Below are 14,341 nucleotides of genomic sequence, written 5' to 3'. Positions count from 1 at the left end.
ATGAAAATCAACCAAACATAAAGGAATTTATTTATTTAACTTAATATTGATTTTTATCAGCTTTCTCCCTACTCCATTAAAAAAAAAAAAAAAAATGCAGGCCGGGCGCAGTGGCTCACGCCTGTAATCCCAAAACTTTCGGAGGCTGAGGAGGGTGGATCACCCGAGGTCAGGAGTTTGAGACCAGCTTGGCCAACATGGTGAAATGCCATGTACTAAAAATACAAGAAAATTAGCCGGGCGTGGTGGTATGTGCCTGTAGTCCCAGCTACTCGGGAGGCTGAGGCACGAGAATTGCTTGAACCTGGGCGGTGGAGGTTGCAGTGAGCCAAGATTGCGCCACTGTGCTCTAGCCTGGACGACAGAGCGAGACTCCATCTCAATAAAAAATAAAAAATAAAAAAATTAATGCAGCCTATTGATGTAGAAAAGAGAGCAGATCAGAATGAAAGTACTAAGTTATGTATTTACTTAAATCAACTAAATTATGGTGACTTAAATGTAAATCTACAGAAAAGTGGATTAAAATGGGAGAAAAACAAAAATTGATTATACTATTTCTAAATATCCTAAGGATGATAAAGAATTCTGTAGACCAAAGAGTCCCAACAATTATTTATTCTTGATAAAAGAATAATTTTAAATGGGTTAAGGTGTATCAGGTACGGGGCCAACTGAGGCTGTTTGGTAGGCATTAAAGGAATATCCAGTGAAGAGAAATAGGCAGAATAAGTGACGTCTGTGGATGTTTAGCGGAGAGCATGTGAAATGTTCTAACTGAGCAGTGAAGGGTCCTTTATCAGATAATGTGTTCCAGAACAGAGCACCAAACTGCCAGCGTCACGGAGCTGCTCTGGAACAGGTCAAAGTGGGAACTAAGGAATACTTGGAAACATGAACCGTTTTTTAAAAGTTATCTACAAAGCTGCCTTATACAGAAATCACTTGAGTCAGTTCTAATGCAGATTCATTAACCCATTCTAGACTCTTCTTTCTCATAAGTGTTATTGAAATCCTGCAATAACATAAACAGTTATATAAACAGCTTATGTATTATAAACTGAGCCAGGGATTCTGGGGAAGTTCTGGAGTAGGAAGGAGACTTACTGTTTACCCTTTGGTACAGTTTGAGTTTTTTTCTACGTGCTTTTTTATTTTGTTTGCATTGGAGGGTGGAGGGTAGTAGACTGACATCGTCTGGATGTTTGCCCCTTCCAAGCCTCATGTTAAAATGTGATCCCCAGTGATGGAGGTGGCGCCTGGTGGGAGATGTATGGACCATGGGGTAGATCCCTCATGAATGTCTTGGTGCCATCCTTACGGTAATGAATGAGTTCTTGCTCTTTTTTTTTTTTTTTTTTTTGAGACGGAGTCTTGCTTTGTCGCCCAGGCTGGAGGGCAGTGGCACTATCTCAGCTTACTGCAACCTCCGCCTCCCAGGTTCAAGCGATTCTCCTGTCTCAACCTCCTGAGTAGCTGGGATTGCAGGTGCCCACCACCACGCCCAGCTAATTTTTGTATTTTTAGTAGAGACGGGGGTTTCACCATGTTGACCAGGCTGGTTTCGAACTCCTGACCTCAGGTGTTCCACCCACCTCAGCCTCCCAAAGTGCTGGAATTACAGGCATGAGCCACTGCGCCCGGCTGAGTTCTTGCTCTTTAAGTCACCTCGAGAATATGATTGTTTAAAAGAGCCTGGCACCTTCCTCCCCCTCTACCGCCCTCTCTTGCCATGTAATGTGGGCTCCCTTCGCCTTCCTCTGGGAGTGAAAACAGGCTGAGGCCCTCACTAGAAGCGGATGCTAGTGCCATGCTTCCTGTATAGCCTGAAGAACCATGAGCCAAATAAACCCCCTTTCTTTATAAATTGCCCAGCCTCTGGCATTCCTTTATAGCAAAGCAAAACAGATGAAGACATAGACCTTCTGTAGATATGTCTCATTTGTGTTCACAGGATTCTAATTTGTGGAGATGACTGTGTGCTGACATGGAGAGGCCAAGGCCACTGGAAGAAGAATTTCTTACTTACATTTCCCAACAGAAGAGGCAAAACCATGCCATGTGGGGCCACAAGGGAAACATCGGTTTTGGTCAGGAGGCAGAAAGGAGACAGGGGAGAGCCTAGGTCACAGCTTTTACTGGGTTTCCACAGGAAAGCCCAGGCAAGGCAGGGGAAGCAGTTTAAGATTGGCTAGTGTGAATAATTCTGGTGGGCTTTGAGCTACTGGGGTGGCGCCTGGTTGACCAGTGACAGCCCCTGGAATGATGCGGGGAAGAGGAAATATTGGGTTGGTGTGTGAGGTTAAAGAGAGCAGTTGGCTTGCATATGAAAGGCATACTCCCAAGTCATTTGTTCACTATGTTTAGGAATTAGCTCGGGGGGGCGGGGGCAGTCTCTCCTGGGGTCTGTAAGGCCCCCAAATGCCAGAGCATCAAGAATACAAAAAACAGAAAAATAGTTAATACAGGATGCGGTGGCTTACGCCTGTAATCCCGGCACTTTGGGAGGCCAAGGAAGATAAATCACTTGAGGCCAGCAGTTTGAGACTAGTCTGGCTAACATGGCAAAAACTCATCTCTACTAAAAATACAAAAATTAGCCAGGTGTGGTGGCAGGCGCCTGTAATGCCAGCTACTCGGGAGGTGGAGGCAGGAGAATCACTTGAACCCGGAAGGGGGAGGTTACACTGAGCCAAGATCGCACCATTGTGCTCCAGCCTGGGCAACAGAGCAAGACTCTGTCTCACCCCCAGCCCCCCAAAAAAGTTAATACAATTGGCTGTGTGATAAATAGATGCCAAATAGACAAATACAGAATCTAAGAAAGTATGGTAAGATTATAGGAATGAAACACATTTTTATATAAATTTTACTGTGAAATAAATATGCAGTCATGTAAATCCTACTGTTTCTATAGTATAGAAACATATATAGGGTATAAGTGTTCAGATAAATACTAGATTTATATATTGAACAATGCAGTGATATTGTAGACTTAAACACATATAGTGAGATTTCACTATTTCTGATGAAACAGAGTTATGCAAGTCTACATTTTAGGTTGTGCTTGATTTGGGAGGGAAAAGCAGGGAGTATTTTAAACAATTAGTTTTCAATGGAATAAAGAATGTTGACATTCTGATAAGAGTTCCTTCAAGAAATGCAATTACAATGACTGTTCATTATAATGCACTAATACACTGCAGTTACTTCATACAAAGAGGGTAAAGTTTCCTCAGAGTTTTTATAAATTATGTATTTTCTTTTTGAAAATAATAAAAAAACTTACCTTTTTTTTTTTTTTTTTTTGCATTTTAAGAATAGAGTGCCTTAATCAAGAGACTAGAAAGTAGGATTGAGGAATTCTTTGTACCTGAACATGAAAAAGGAAACATGTTCAAAGTTCACTGCAGCAATGATTGTAATAACAAATGAGTGGAAATAATCCAAAAGTCTCTCAGTAAAGGAATTCATAAAATACTATCCAGACGTTAAAATAAGTAGATTACGGCTGGGCATGGTGGCTCACGCCTGTCATCCCAGCACTTTGGGAGGCCAAGGCAGGCAGATCACTTGAGGTCAGGAGTTTGAGACCAGCCTGGTCAACATGGTGAAACCCTGTTAGCTAGGCATGATGGTGTGCACCTGTAATCCTAGCTGCTCAGGAGGCTGAGGCAGGGGAATCGCTTGAACCTGAGAGGCAGAGTTTGCAGTGAGCTGAGATTGTGCCATTGCACTCCATCCTGGGCGACAGAGTGAGACTCAGTCTCCAAAAAAAAAATAATAATAATAAAATAAATAGATTACATCTGTACCTTCTAACACAGCAAGAACTAAAAAACATAATGTTGAATGAAAATTGCAGAAATATCATAGACTTGGCCAGGCACGTCGGCTCACACCTGTAATCCCAGCACTTTGGGAGGCTGAGGCGGGCAGATGACCTGAGCTCTCAGGAGTTCGAGACCAGCCTGGCCAACATAGTGAAACCCCATCTCTACTAAATATACAAAAATTAGCCAGGCCTGTTGGAGTGTGCCTGTAATCCCAGCTACTTGGGAGACTGAAGCAGAAGAATTGCTTGAACCCAGGAGGTGGAGGTTGCAGTGAGCCGAGATCGTGCCACTGCAATCTAGCCTGGACAACAGAGCAAGGCTCTGTCACCAAAAAAAAAAAAAAAATCATAGACTAAAGATGTCACACAGGCAAAATTTTAAAATCCATAAAACAATACTGGGAGGGTGAAATATGAGAAAGGAAAGAGAGAAGCAGGAAATTTTCATTGGTCATAATAATTTCATTATTAAATAAAATAAATTAAGCTAATACATAACAAAAACTTTATTATATTTTTATTAAAAAGAGAAGAAAATTGAATTGAAGCAAATTGTTCATCTGTGAGGCTGGCTTATGGGAGTTTGTTACATATTGTACTTTTCAAAAAACTTTAATTAAAAAAACTACAAGCAAAACAAAAAAATAGATTGGCTTTATCTACAAAAAATGTAGGAATGCTCTTAGCATTACAAATTATCAGAATCAGCAGTGCATACAATAATTTGGAAAGTTAATAAGCATTTCTAGAAAATGATCAGTTTTGATTTTGATCAATTGGAAGTGTCAAGAAAATGGACCAAAAAAAAAAAAAAAACAAAAGAAAGAAAACCAACAAATGCAAAATATCAAATAGGGCCAGGCTCATTGGTTCACACTTGTAATCCCAGTGCTTTGAAAGGCCATGGCGGGAGGATCACTTGAGACCAGGAATTTAAGACCAGCCTGGGCAACATAGTGAGACCCTATCTCTAAAAAAAAATTTTTTTTAATTAGCCAAGTATGGTGGTGCATGCCCATAGTCCCAGCTACTTGGGAGGCTGAGACAGGAGGATTGCTTGAGCCCAGGAGTGTGAGGCTGGAGTGAGTTATGATTGCTCCACTGCATTCCAGTCTGGGCAACAGGGTGAAACTTTGTCTCTAAAAAGGAAAAAATATTAAATAAAAATGTATACTGTATTTCTTTGAATCAAAATCATCTATGTTCCTTTTTTTTTTTGAGATGGAGTCTCATTCTGTCACCCAGACTGGAGTGCGGCAGTGCAATCTCAGCTCACTGCAACCTCTGGCTGCCCGGACTCAAGCGATTCTCCTGCCTCAGCCTCCCGAGTAGCTGGGACTACAGGTGTGCACCACCACACCCAACTAATTTTTGTATTTTTAGTAGACAGGGTTTCACCATGTTGGCCAGGATGGTCTCGATCTCCTAACTCGTGATCTGCCCGCCTTGGCCTCCCAAAGTGCTGGGATTACAGGCGTGAGCTACCGTGCCTGGCCAAAACCATCTATGTTCTAATGCATCATTATTTTGTGTACCACAAAGGAGACAGGTGGAGGGAACACTGCCAACTGCCAACAATGACTATTAGATGTCATTAATCTAAAGGTGAATCCACATTGCAGACATGTTCAAATGTAAAGCAAAACAAAACGAAGTACATATTAGAACTGGCAAAATGCAATAAACATTTTGTACTGGATCTTCCATCACAAATTAGCTCAACAAAGCATGCACTGGATCTTTACCAAAAAAACTCACTAAAATTCTTTCATGAAGGAAGATCTAAATAAATGGAGCAATACACCATATTTGCACTTGGGATGACTTATTATTGTAAAGAGTCCCCTTTTTCTTATATTAATCTATTAAGTTTAATGCAATTCCTATCAAAATTCCAAGGGAAGGTTTTTGTTGTTGTTGTTTTTTTAGACAGTCTCACTCTATCACCCAGGCTGGAGTGGAGTGCAATGACACGATCTCAGCTCACTGCAACCTCCACCTCCTGGGTTCAAGTGATTCTCCTGCCTCAGCCTCCCTATAGCTGGGATTACAGGCGCTCGCTGCCATGCCCAGCTAATTTTTGTATTTTTAGTAGACGGAGTTTCACCTTGTTGGCCAGGCTGGTCTCGAACTCCTTACCCCAGACGATCCACCTGCCTCGGCCTCCCAAAGTGCTGGGATTACAGGTGTGAGCCACCACGTCCAGCCTCAAGGGAAGGTTTTTAAGAGACCTGAATACTTTATTCTAAAGTTTATATAGAAAAATTAAAGTCAGCCGGGGGCGGTGGCTCACACCTGTAATCTCAGCACTTTAGGAGGCCTAGGCAGGCGGATCACGAGGTCAGGAGATCGAGACCATCCTGGCTAACATGGTGAAACCCTGTCTCTACTAAAAATACAAAAAAAAATTAGCTGGGTGTGGTGGCGGGTGCCTGTAGTCCCAGCTACTGGGGAGGCTGAGGCAGGAGAATGGCGTGAACCCGGGAGGCGGAGCTTGCAGTGAGCTGAGATAGCGCCATTGCACTCCAGCCTGGGCGACAGAGCAAGACTCTGCTTAAAAAAAAAAAAAAAAAAAAAAAAAATTAAAGTCTAAGTAAAGCAATTTCAGAAAAGAAGGGGAAAGGTAGGGTGTGTCAGAAGTGTATTCGTATACAAATATCAGAAAGCCCTACCATAAGAGTTGCATAGACAAGGGATGATTTAACTCATGCTACAGGCCAAGAGACAGTTGGGTTGATATTGACAGCTAAACAATGCTACCAGTCACAGAGGTTCTTTGAGTTTTCCTGTCCTTATATCCTTAGGATATACACCTTTGTCCCCATGTGTGTTACCTCAGAATATTGTCTACATTCTAGGCAAGAAAAGAAGGAAAGGGAGAACAGAAGAATGACTTTCTGTGAGATCTTTTAACTCAGGAAACAAAAATCACCCTAGGGAATTTTGTCTCCATCTCATTATTTATAACCTTACCACATGGCTAACCTCTGCTGCAAGGGTCTGAGAAAATGAATATTTTGGCTGAGTATATATATTGCTGTCCCAAACAAAACTGGGAGACCAGTCCACAATGGTGGATGTTAAGTGCACATGCACAAGCAGAGAAGGAAGGTTCTGTTAGTGAAAATGAAAGAGAATGAATACTGAATCATAATTAGGTGAATCTGCTTTAAGAGAGGATGTGTCTTCTAGTAAACAACACAACAATCAGTACACATCTGGCACAAGCCAAACTAACTGTGGAATAGAATGACATAGGATGGGATGGGATGGAATGAAACAGAATAGAAAACTCAAAATAGACATGTTTATATGGTAATTTGTTATTTGATAGAGGTGGCCCCACAAAACAGCAAGAAAGGGGTTACATTGTTTAACAGATGGCATTTGGAAAATTGGCCCATTGTATATAGAAAAATAAAGCTGAAACTTTGTCACCCTATATATAAAGATGACTTCCAAATGGATCAAAGACCTAAATGTGAAAGGTAAAGCTATGAAGTGAACATAGAATATGTAGAAGAATATTTTTTGAGTACTTTGGGATGGAGAAGGACTTCTTAAGGTTCCACGAGAGGGTGGCCAAGCGCAGTGGCTCATGCCTATAATCCCAGCACTTTGGGAAGCCAAGGTGGGAGGATCACTTGAGGTCAGGAGTTCAAAATCAGCCTGGCCAACATGGCAAAACCCCATCTCTACCAAAAAATAAAAAATCAGCCAGATATGGTGGTATGCACCTGTAGTCCCAGCTACTCATGAGGCTGAGGCACGAGAATTGCTTGAACCTGGGAGGTGGAGGTTGCAGTGAACCGAGATCGTGCCACTGTACTCCAGCCTGAAAGACAGAATGAGGCCCTGTCTCGAAAAAAAAAAAAAAAAATTCCATGAAAGGGTAAAAAATAGGTGGATATGACCATATGAATATTAAGGATCATTATTCAGTGAAGGACATGGTAGATAAGACTTACAGTTGGATGATCATTTGGGAGAAGATAGAGCTTTCTGTGATGATGAAATGTTTTCTGTCTGTACTCTCCAATATGGCAGTCACTATCCACACTGGGTTACCGAGCACTTGAAATGGGGATAGTGCAACTGAACAACTGAATTTTTAGTTTTAATTCATTTAAATTTAAATAGCCATCTGTGGCTAGTGGTTACCATATGGAGCAGTGCAGAACTAGGGTAATCTGAAGTACTCTAGCAGATCAATAAGAAAAAATACAAGATTGTCCAATATAAAAATAGGTCAAGAATATAAATAGGTTTACAGAGGGGAAGCCCAAGTACATAGTTTTTAGGAAAAGATCCAAAATCACAATAAGCAAAATACAAATTAAAACCATAAGATAGTATTGCTAAAATTGGAAAGTCATATGATCCCAAGTGTTAGTGAGGATGTGGGGAAGAGCAACCCTCATTTACTGCTGAAGGTTGGGGAGTAGTAGGCTTGTGCAGCCATTTTGGAATGAATGATTTATGTATCAAATAGCCAATCAATCCTTCTCACTTTCCTTAGAACAACTCACACACAGATTGTTGAGGAGGTGAATGTGAAACCAAATACTTCCTTTGACCTCCTCACAGGACTAGCCAAAGGGTTGGCTCATTTACTCAGCCCACAGCTTTCAAACCTTCATGGGAGGGGGAGCACACAGGTGAAACGGTACAGAGGCCAGGATGAGCACTTCTGGCCAACCAGCGGAAGCAGAACTCCATGCAGGCCTGCAGCAGCACCTAGGGGTTGCCTGTGACTCCCGATGCCCCAGAGGGAGTGTTACAGTGTGTTCTCTTAGCTTTGCTGTCTGCAGATGGCTAAATGTTTCATAGCTCAGTGTGACAGCCCTCTGTATCTCAAGCTCTTGTTTGGCGTCCAGGAAGAATCAGGAAACACGAACAAATTGAAGGGTGGTGAATGTGGAGGATTTTATTGAGTGGTGGCAGTGGCTCTCAGCAGGATAGGGGGCTAGAAAGGGGATGGATTGGGAAGATGGTCTTCCCCTGGAGTTCGGTCTTCCCCGGCTGAACTCTTCTCTGAGCTCTCACTGTCAAACCATCCCTCTGAAGTCAAGCTGCTTCTCTCCGACGTCCGGCTACTTCTCTTCTTCCTTTTTCTGCCGCTCTGCCACTCCACCAGTGGGGCCTGTGGGGTTTTTATGGGTACAGTATGCGGGGGTGGGAAGGGCCAGGGTGGTTTTGGAAAAGGCAACATTCGGGCAGGAAAACAGGAATGCATGTTCTCACTTTGGGCCATGGGTCCAGGCTTGAGAGTGTGGCCCTCGCCGGGGACTGCCCTCTTCTACCCAGTATTTCCCTGCCTCCTGTCCATATCACATGTACAAACGTGAAAGGTGCCCATCACATTTTTTTTTTTGAGCCGGGGTCTTGCTCTGTTGCCCAGGCTATAGTGCAGAGGTATGATGAAGGCTCACTGCAGCCTCAACCTCCTCAAGGCTCCAGCAATCTTTCCACCTTAGACTTCTGAGTAGCGGGGACCACAGGCATGCACCACCACACCTGGCTAATTTATTTTTTATTTTTATGTTTGGTAGGGATTGGGTCTCCCTATGTTGCCCAGGATGGTCTTGAACTCCCGGGCTCAAGAAGTCCTCCCAACTCAGCCTCTGAAAGTGCTGGGATTACAGGCATGAGCCACCATGGCCCACAACATTAAGACAGTAGAGATTTAGAGACAATGTAAGTTTATCATGGGTGGGAATGGAGACGTTAAATCTGATGGAGGTATACTATGGAATACTCTGTTACAGTCAGAAATAATGAACCAGAGTTACATACAACAACATGAAGAGGGCTGGGAAATCCAGTATTAGGTGGGAAGGGTAAGAAATAGAGTGAGATGTGATAGTATGATCCTATGAACACGGGTTTCCAAAATCAACTCACCCAGAAATAGTTATGTATTATTCAAAAATGTTTATATAACCAAGGCCATATATCAAACACATTACTCTTGCTTGGTACCTACTGACAATTTTGCACCATGAAGTAGAGGGTGAAAGGGAAGTGGGGGGGCAGGGATCAGGGGGAAAAAGAGAAAAGGCTACTGCAAACAGGAGTGATGATTATATGCCATAAAGGAAAAGAAAGAATTATCTTAACCCTCAAACCTGTTATAGAACTGAAATGGATTCTGCTAGCCCAGCACCGTGATACCAGATATCCACACGGTGGTTTGCAGCAGGAGAAAGGAAGGTGTTTTATTGGCAGGGCGCCAAGCAAGGAGGCTCAGGTAGCTAAGCTAACGCTTAAACCTTGACCTTCCCTATGACTAGCAGGTAAGGGTTTGTAAAGCAGGGGTAAATTTCAGGAAAGCAGAAGCTATAGGAAAATAATAACTCAATAATTTATGGCCAAAACCATAAATCAAGGTTACACATTGGTTTTGGCCTTAAAGTGCAGGATATCTTGAAGCAGGGGCTTATAGGTCATAGACAGATTCAAAGACTTTCTGATTTGCAATTGGTTTGAGAAGGTTTAAGAAATTTGGGGTCAGCAGAAAAGAATGTTAGGTCCAGCTCATGGGTGTGACTTTCTCCACACCCTGCGGGAAGAAATTTAGAACAAAAGACGGTGGTCAGAGTTCAGACCCCAGATCTCCCTTATCTGAGGTCTATGTGCAGGTAGATGTGCAAGCAGATCTGTTCAGTAAGGGTTCGGTTTCTGAAAAACAACTCGGAGACATATGTTACAATGTTATCTTTGGTTTGTATAGGGGAACCAAATATCCCTTGATTCTAGCTTCCTTGGCTCTTGCTTTAGGCTACCTTCTTGCTCATCAAGTTGCTTATGTACTTCTCAGGGCTAACTAGGTGCATGAACTTGAAGGAATTCAAGATTTTCCTTAATTTCCATGCTTCGGGGGGGCCCACAGGCCTCTAAGGAGGTCCTTACTCCATCTCACATCTGATGTCCAAGGGAAGAGAGAACAAAATATGGTCTAGTATGTGAATTTCCTAGATCTTTTAAGGACTATGTATGGCTTTCTTGATACTGTGCATATTTTTTGAGCTCAATAGAAGCATGTTCTGTGTTCTGTTGCCTCTTTTATGTCAGTGCTTGCTTTAAACATAAGCATGTTTATAATTCATCATATTGGGCTCTGCTCATTTCGATAAACTCCACCAGCTGCTGTTGCTTTGGCACAACAGAGTATTTTATGTTCCACTGAAGTATTTCCCCGACGAACATAATGCTTTGTGAAACCTGTATTGCAGAAAATGTCTGAATGTTGAATTGAAACCATGAGAACTGAAGAGTGAATGCGCCAATATCAGAGCTTGTGACAATCCACAGGTGGCCCTGGATGCAGGTTTAGATACTATTCTTTCAGACAATGTTCTCAGCCGTGTGCATCATTCAATCCTCTACATCTGAAATGATTTGCATAACCATGTTGCTGGGCCCGGGACAAAATTCCTATGGCAGTGTTGAAGCTTTTTGAGATTCTCATTCTCTCCCCTCTTTTTTTCTCTATCTTTTAGAATTCTGCAAGAATGGATTTGTATGGGGTTTTCTTTTCTGTAGAAATTGATGTTGTATGTCTTTCATAAGTGTTCAGAGCTGAGAAAGGGATTGGATACTGCTGTATTTCACTGTGCCTTCTATAAGACATTTCAACAATCTCTGTAAATTAGTTTATCTTGTTTTTTGATTTCTTAAATAAATTAATGACCTACCCCAAAAGAAGGTGTGACATTAATTTCTTTTCTTTCTTTTTTAAGTGCAGTGGCATAATCATAGCCCCCTGCAGCCTCAACCGCCAGGTTCAAGCAATCCTCTCACCTCAGCCTACTGAGAAGCTGGGACTACAAGAATGCACTACCACACTGGGCTAATTTTTTTATTTTTAGTAGAGACAGGGTCTCACCATGTTGTCCAGGCTGGTCTCAAACCCCTGGGCTCAAGTGATCCTCCTACCTTGGCCTCCCAAAGTGTTGGGATTACAGGTGTGAGCCACTGCGCCCTGCAACACGTTAATTTCAAAACTATATCTTTAAAATAATGGATATTGTGTCTATATGGATTGCCAAACTACAGAGACAAGAACAGTTATTTCATTCCATTCCTTATAAAGCGTCCCTCTTCTCCGAAATAACTATGCTGGCAATACCAACATGTCAACAGAAATTTTAGGTATATAAATTCCTTTTTATTTATCACCCCCATTATTACTAATGTCACTCTACCTTCAAAAGCAAAATCAAATTGAAAAGTAGCACATATCTGACTTAGGCTATTGAAAACTTTTAACTACTTACATTTCAGATAATAAATGAGCCTCAGCAACTAATCACACTCAGAATCCAAAAAATAAACTTAGTTTCTTAACTATAAATATTTTGCCCCAAGCCAAAGATATTTTTATCTTCCAGAGATATTATAAACTCCCAAGCCAAGGAAAGAAAAAAATGTTAGAAAGAATCCAATACATGACTACATTTTAGAAGATTTTGAAAGATTTCTAGGAAATGTTTTTACCTGCTGCAGACTCACTACCTTTAGACATCAGTTACTACACTTGCATGGGAGGAGGATCTTTGTGACGTTTATATTTATTTTCTCTTTTTTTGTCACTGATTCATTCATGTCATTAAGCACATATATGTACATATGATATGTATGACATAGATACATATACATAAAATATATCTTTTTTTTTTGCTATGTGCCAGGCATTGCTCGAGGCCCTGGGAATGCAACGCCCAAGAGTCTTTATACGTCAAATCCAGAGAGGGGAAACAGACAATTAAGCAATGTAAATAAGGTGTCATAAGTGCTCCATTAAGACAAATAAAAAGTACTATGGGAGTTCATAGCAGAGGCACCAGATTAGGATTAGACCAGACTAAATGTTCAAAGCAGGCTTACTGGATAAAGGGATATTTATACAGAGCCCCAAAAGATGAGTCAGATTCAGTCCTTGGAAAACAAAGGCATAAGAAAAATACGTTCCAAGCATAGAGAGCTATAGCAGGGACTAGCAGGAGATAAGGTTGAAGGGAGAAGGTTACAAACAGATGCATGATATGATTAGATGAACATTCCAGGAACATCACTCTGCCTGGAGAAAGGACACACAGGACAATTACATCTGTCAGGAAACCAAACAAAGGCTGAAATAAATAATGCAGTAAGGATAGAAAGAGAATTTACATAAAAGGCAAATTCACAGGTCAATTAACTGTCAGAGTGGGGACGGGGAGAGTGGTTGATCACAGCCCTTGAATTTTAGACATACTAGTGAACAGTCATATGGTGGGCTACTATATTAGTCAGATTCGTTGATGCTAACAGCTGTTATGACTCAAAATCTCAGTGGCTTAGCACAACAAATGTTTGTTTATTTCTCTGTCACCTCACAGTCCAAAGCTGAGCTGGGAGAAGGTGGGTTCTGCTCCACACAGTCATTCATATCTCCATGTTTTCTCCCTGGATTCAAGCATTCAAAAGACATTATCAGCCTTTTGTCCCTCCCTCCCACACACCCCCGCTTTTTTTTTTTTTTTTTTTTTTTTTGAGACGGAGTTTCACTCTTGTTGCCCGGGCTGGAGTGCAATGGCATGATCTCGGCTCACTGCAACCTCTGCCTCCTGGGTTCAAGTGATTCTCCTGCCTCAGCCTCCCGAGTAGCTGGGATTACAGGTGCAAAATACCACGCCCAACTAATTTTGAAACAGAGACAAGGTTTCTGTTGGTCAGGCTGGTCTTGAACTCCTGACCTCAGGTGATCCGCCCACCTCGGCCTCCCAAAGTGCTGGGATTACGGGCATGAGCCACCGCGCCTGGCCCTGCCCCTTCCTTCTTATTCTCAGCTCTGCCTTCCTCTCCATTGGTTTACCCCAGGGAAGCACTCTCATGGTGGCAAGGATGGGACTCCAGCAGCTCCACTCAAATGATCTCTAGTGCAGCAGTTCCCAACCTTTTTGGCACCAGAGACTGGTTTCGTGGAAGACAATTTTTCCATGGATGGTGTTTGGGGGATGGTTTTGGGATGAAACTGTTCCACCTCAGATCATTAGGCATTAGATTTTCCTAAGGAACATGCAACCTAGATCCCTCATACGTGCAGTTCACAATGGGGTTCACCCTTCTATGAGAAGTTAATGCCACCACTGAACTGATAGGAGGCAGAGCTTAGGCAGTAACACTCACTTGCCTGCTGCTCACCTCCTGCTGTGCAGCCAGGTTCCTTACAGGCCACAGACTGGTAACCATATGTGGCCCCGGGGGCTGGGGAACTCCTGCTCTAGTGTATCATCTCTGGAGATAAGCTTTCCCCAACCATTCTCTTAGCATCTCTAATAATCCCTACAAAAGGATTCTGGACTTCCTTGGGTCAGATAACCACCCAGGGTCAGTCATAGTCCAAGTGGATGAAGAACTTTGATTGGCCAGCCTGAGTTGCACCCCAGAGGCAGAGGAGATCTGATGATTGGTAGCTCCATCAGATGTGGTAGGAGGAGTTCCTGAGAGGAACAGAGAAAG

General features: G+C 42.4%; 1 protein-coding gene across 9 annotated transcripts in view; it reads right to left on the bottom strand.

The window, feature by feature from the left end:
- Positions 1–14,341, bottom strand: part of PDK1 (pyruvate dehydrogenase kinase 1) — a 115,811-nt gene that overhangs the window by 38,156 nt on the left and 63,314 nt on the right. For 2 of the 9 annotated variants that reach the window (XR_008500954.2, XR_008500958.2), the window contains one exon: positions 8,743–8,978. The exons of 4 other annotated variants lie outside the window; for them this stretch is intronic. The gene's annotated coding sequence lies outside the window, so the exon portion shown is untranslated. 3 more of the 9 variants (XR_008500944.1, XR_008500950.1, XR_008500956.2) reach the window with 2 other exon arrangements.

The sequence above is a fragment of the Pongo pygmaeus genome, chromosome 11 (genome assembly GCF_028885625.2).
Source record: "Pongo pygmaeus isolate AG05252 chromosome 11, NHGRI_mPonPyg2-v2.0_pri, whole genome shotgun sequence".
Taxonomy (NCBI): Eukaryota; Metazoa; Chordata; class Mammalia; order Primates; family Hominidae; genus Pongo; species Pongo pygmaeus.
The sequence above is the reverse complement of the archived record's forward strand: the minus strand, read 5'-3'. Positions and strand labels throughout refer to the sequence as shown.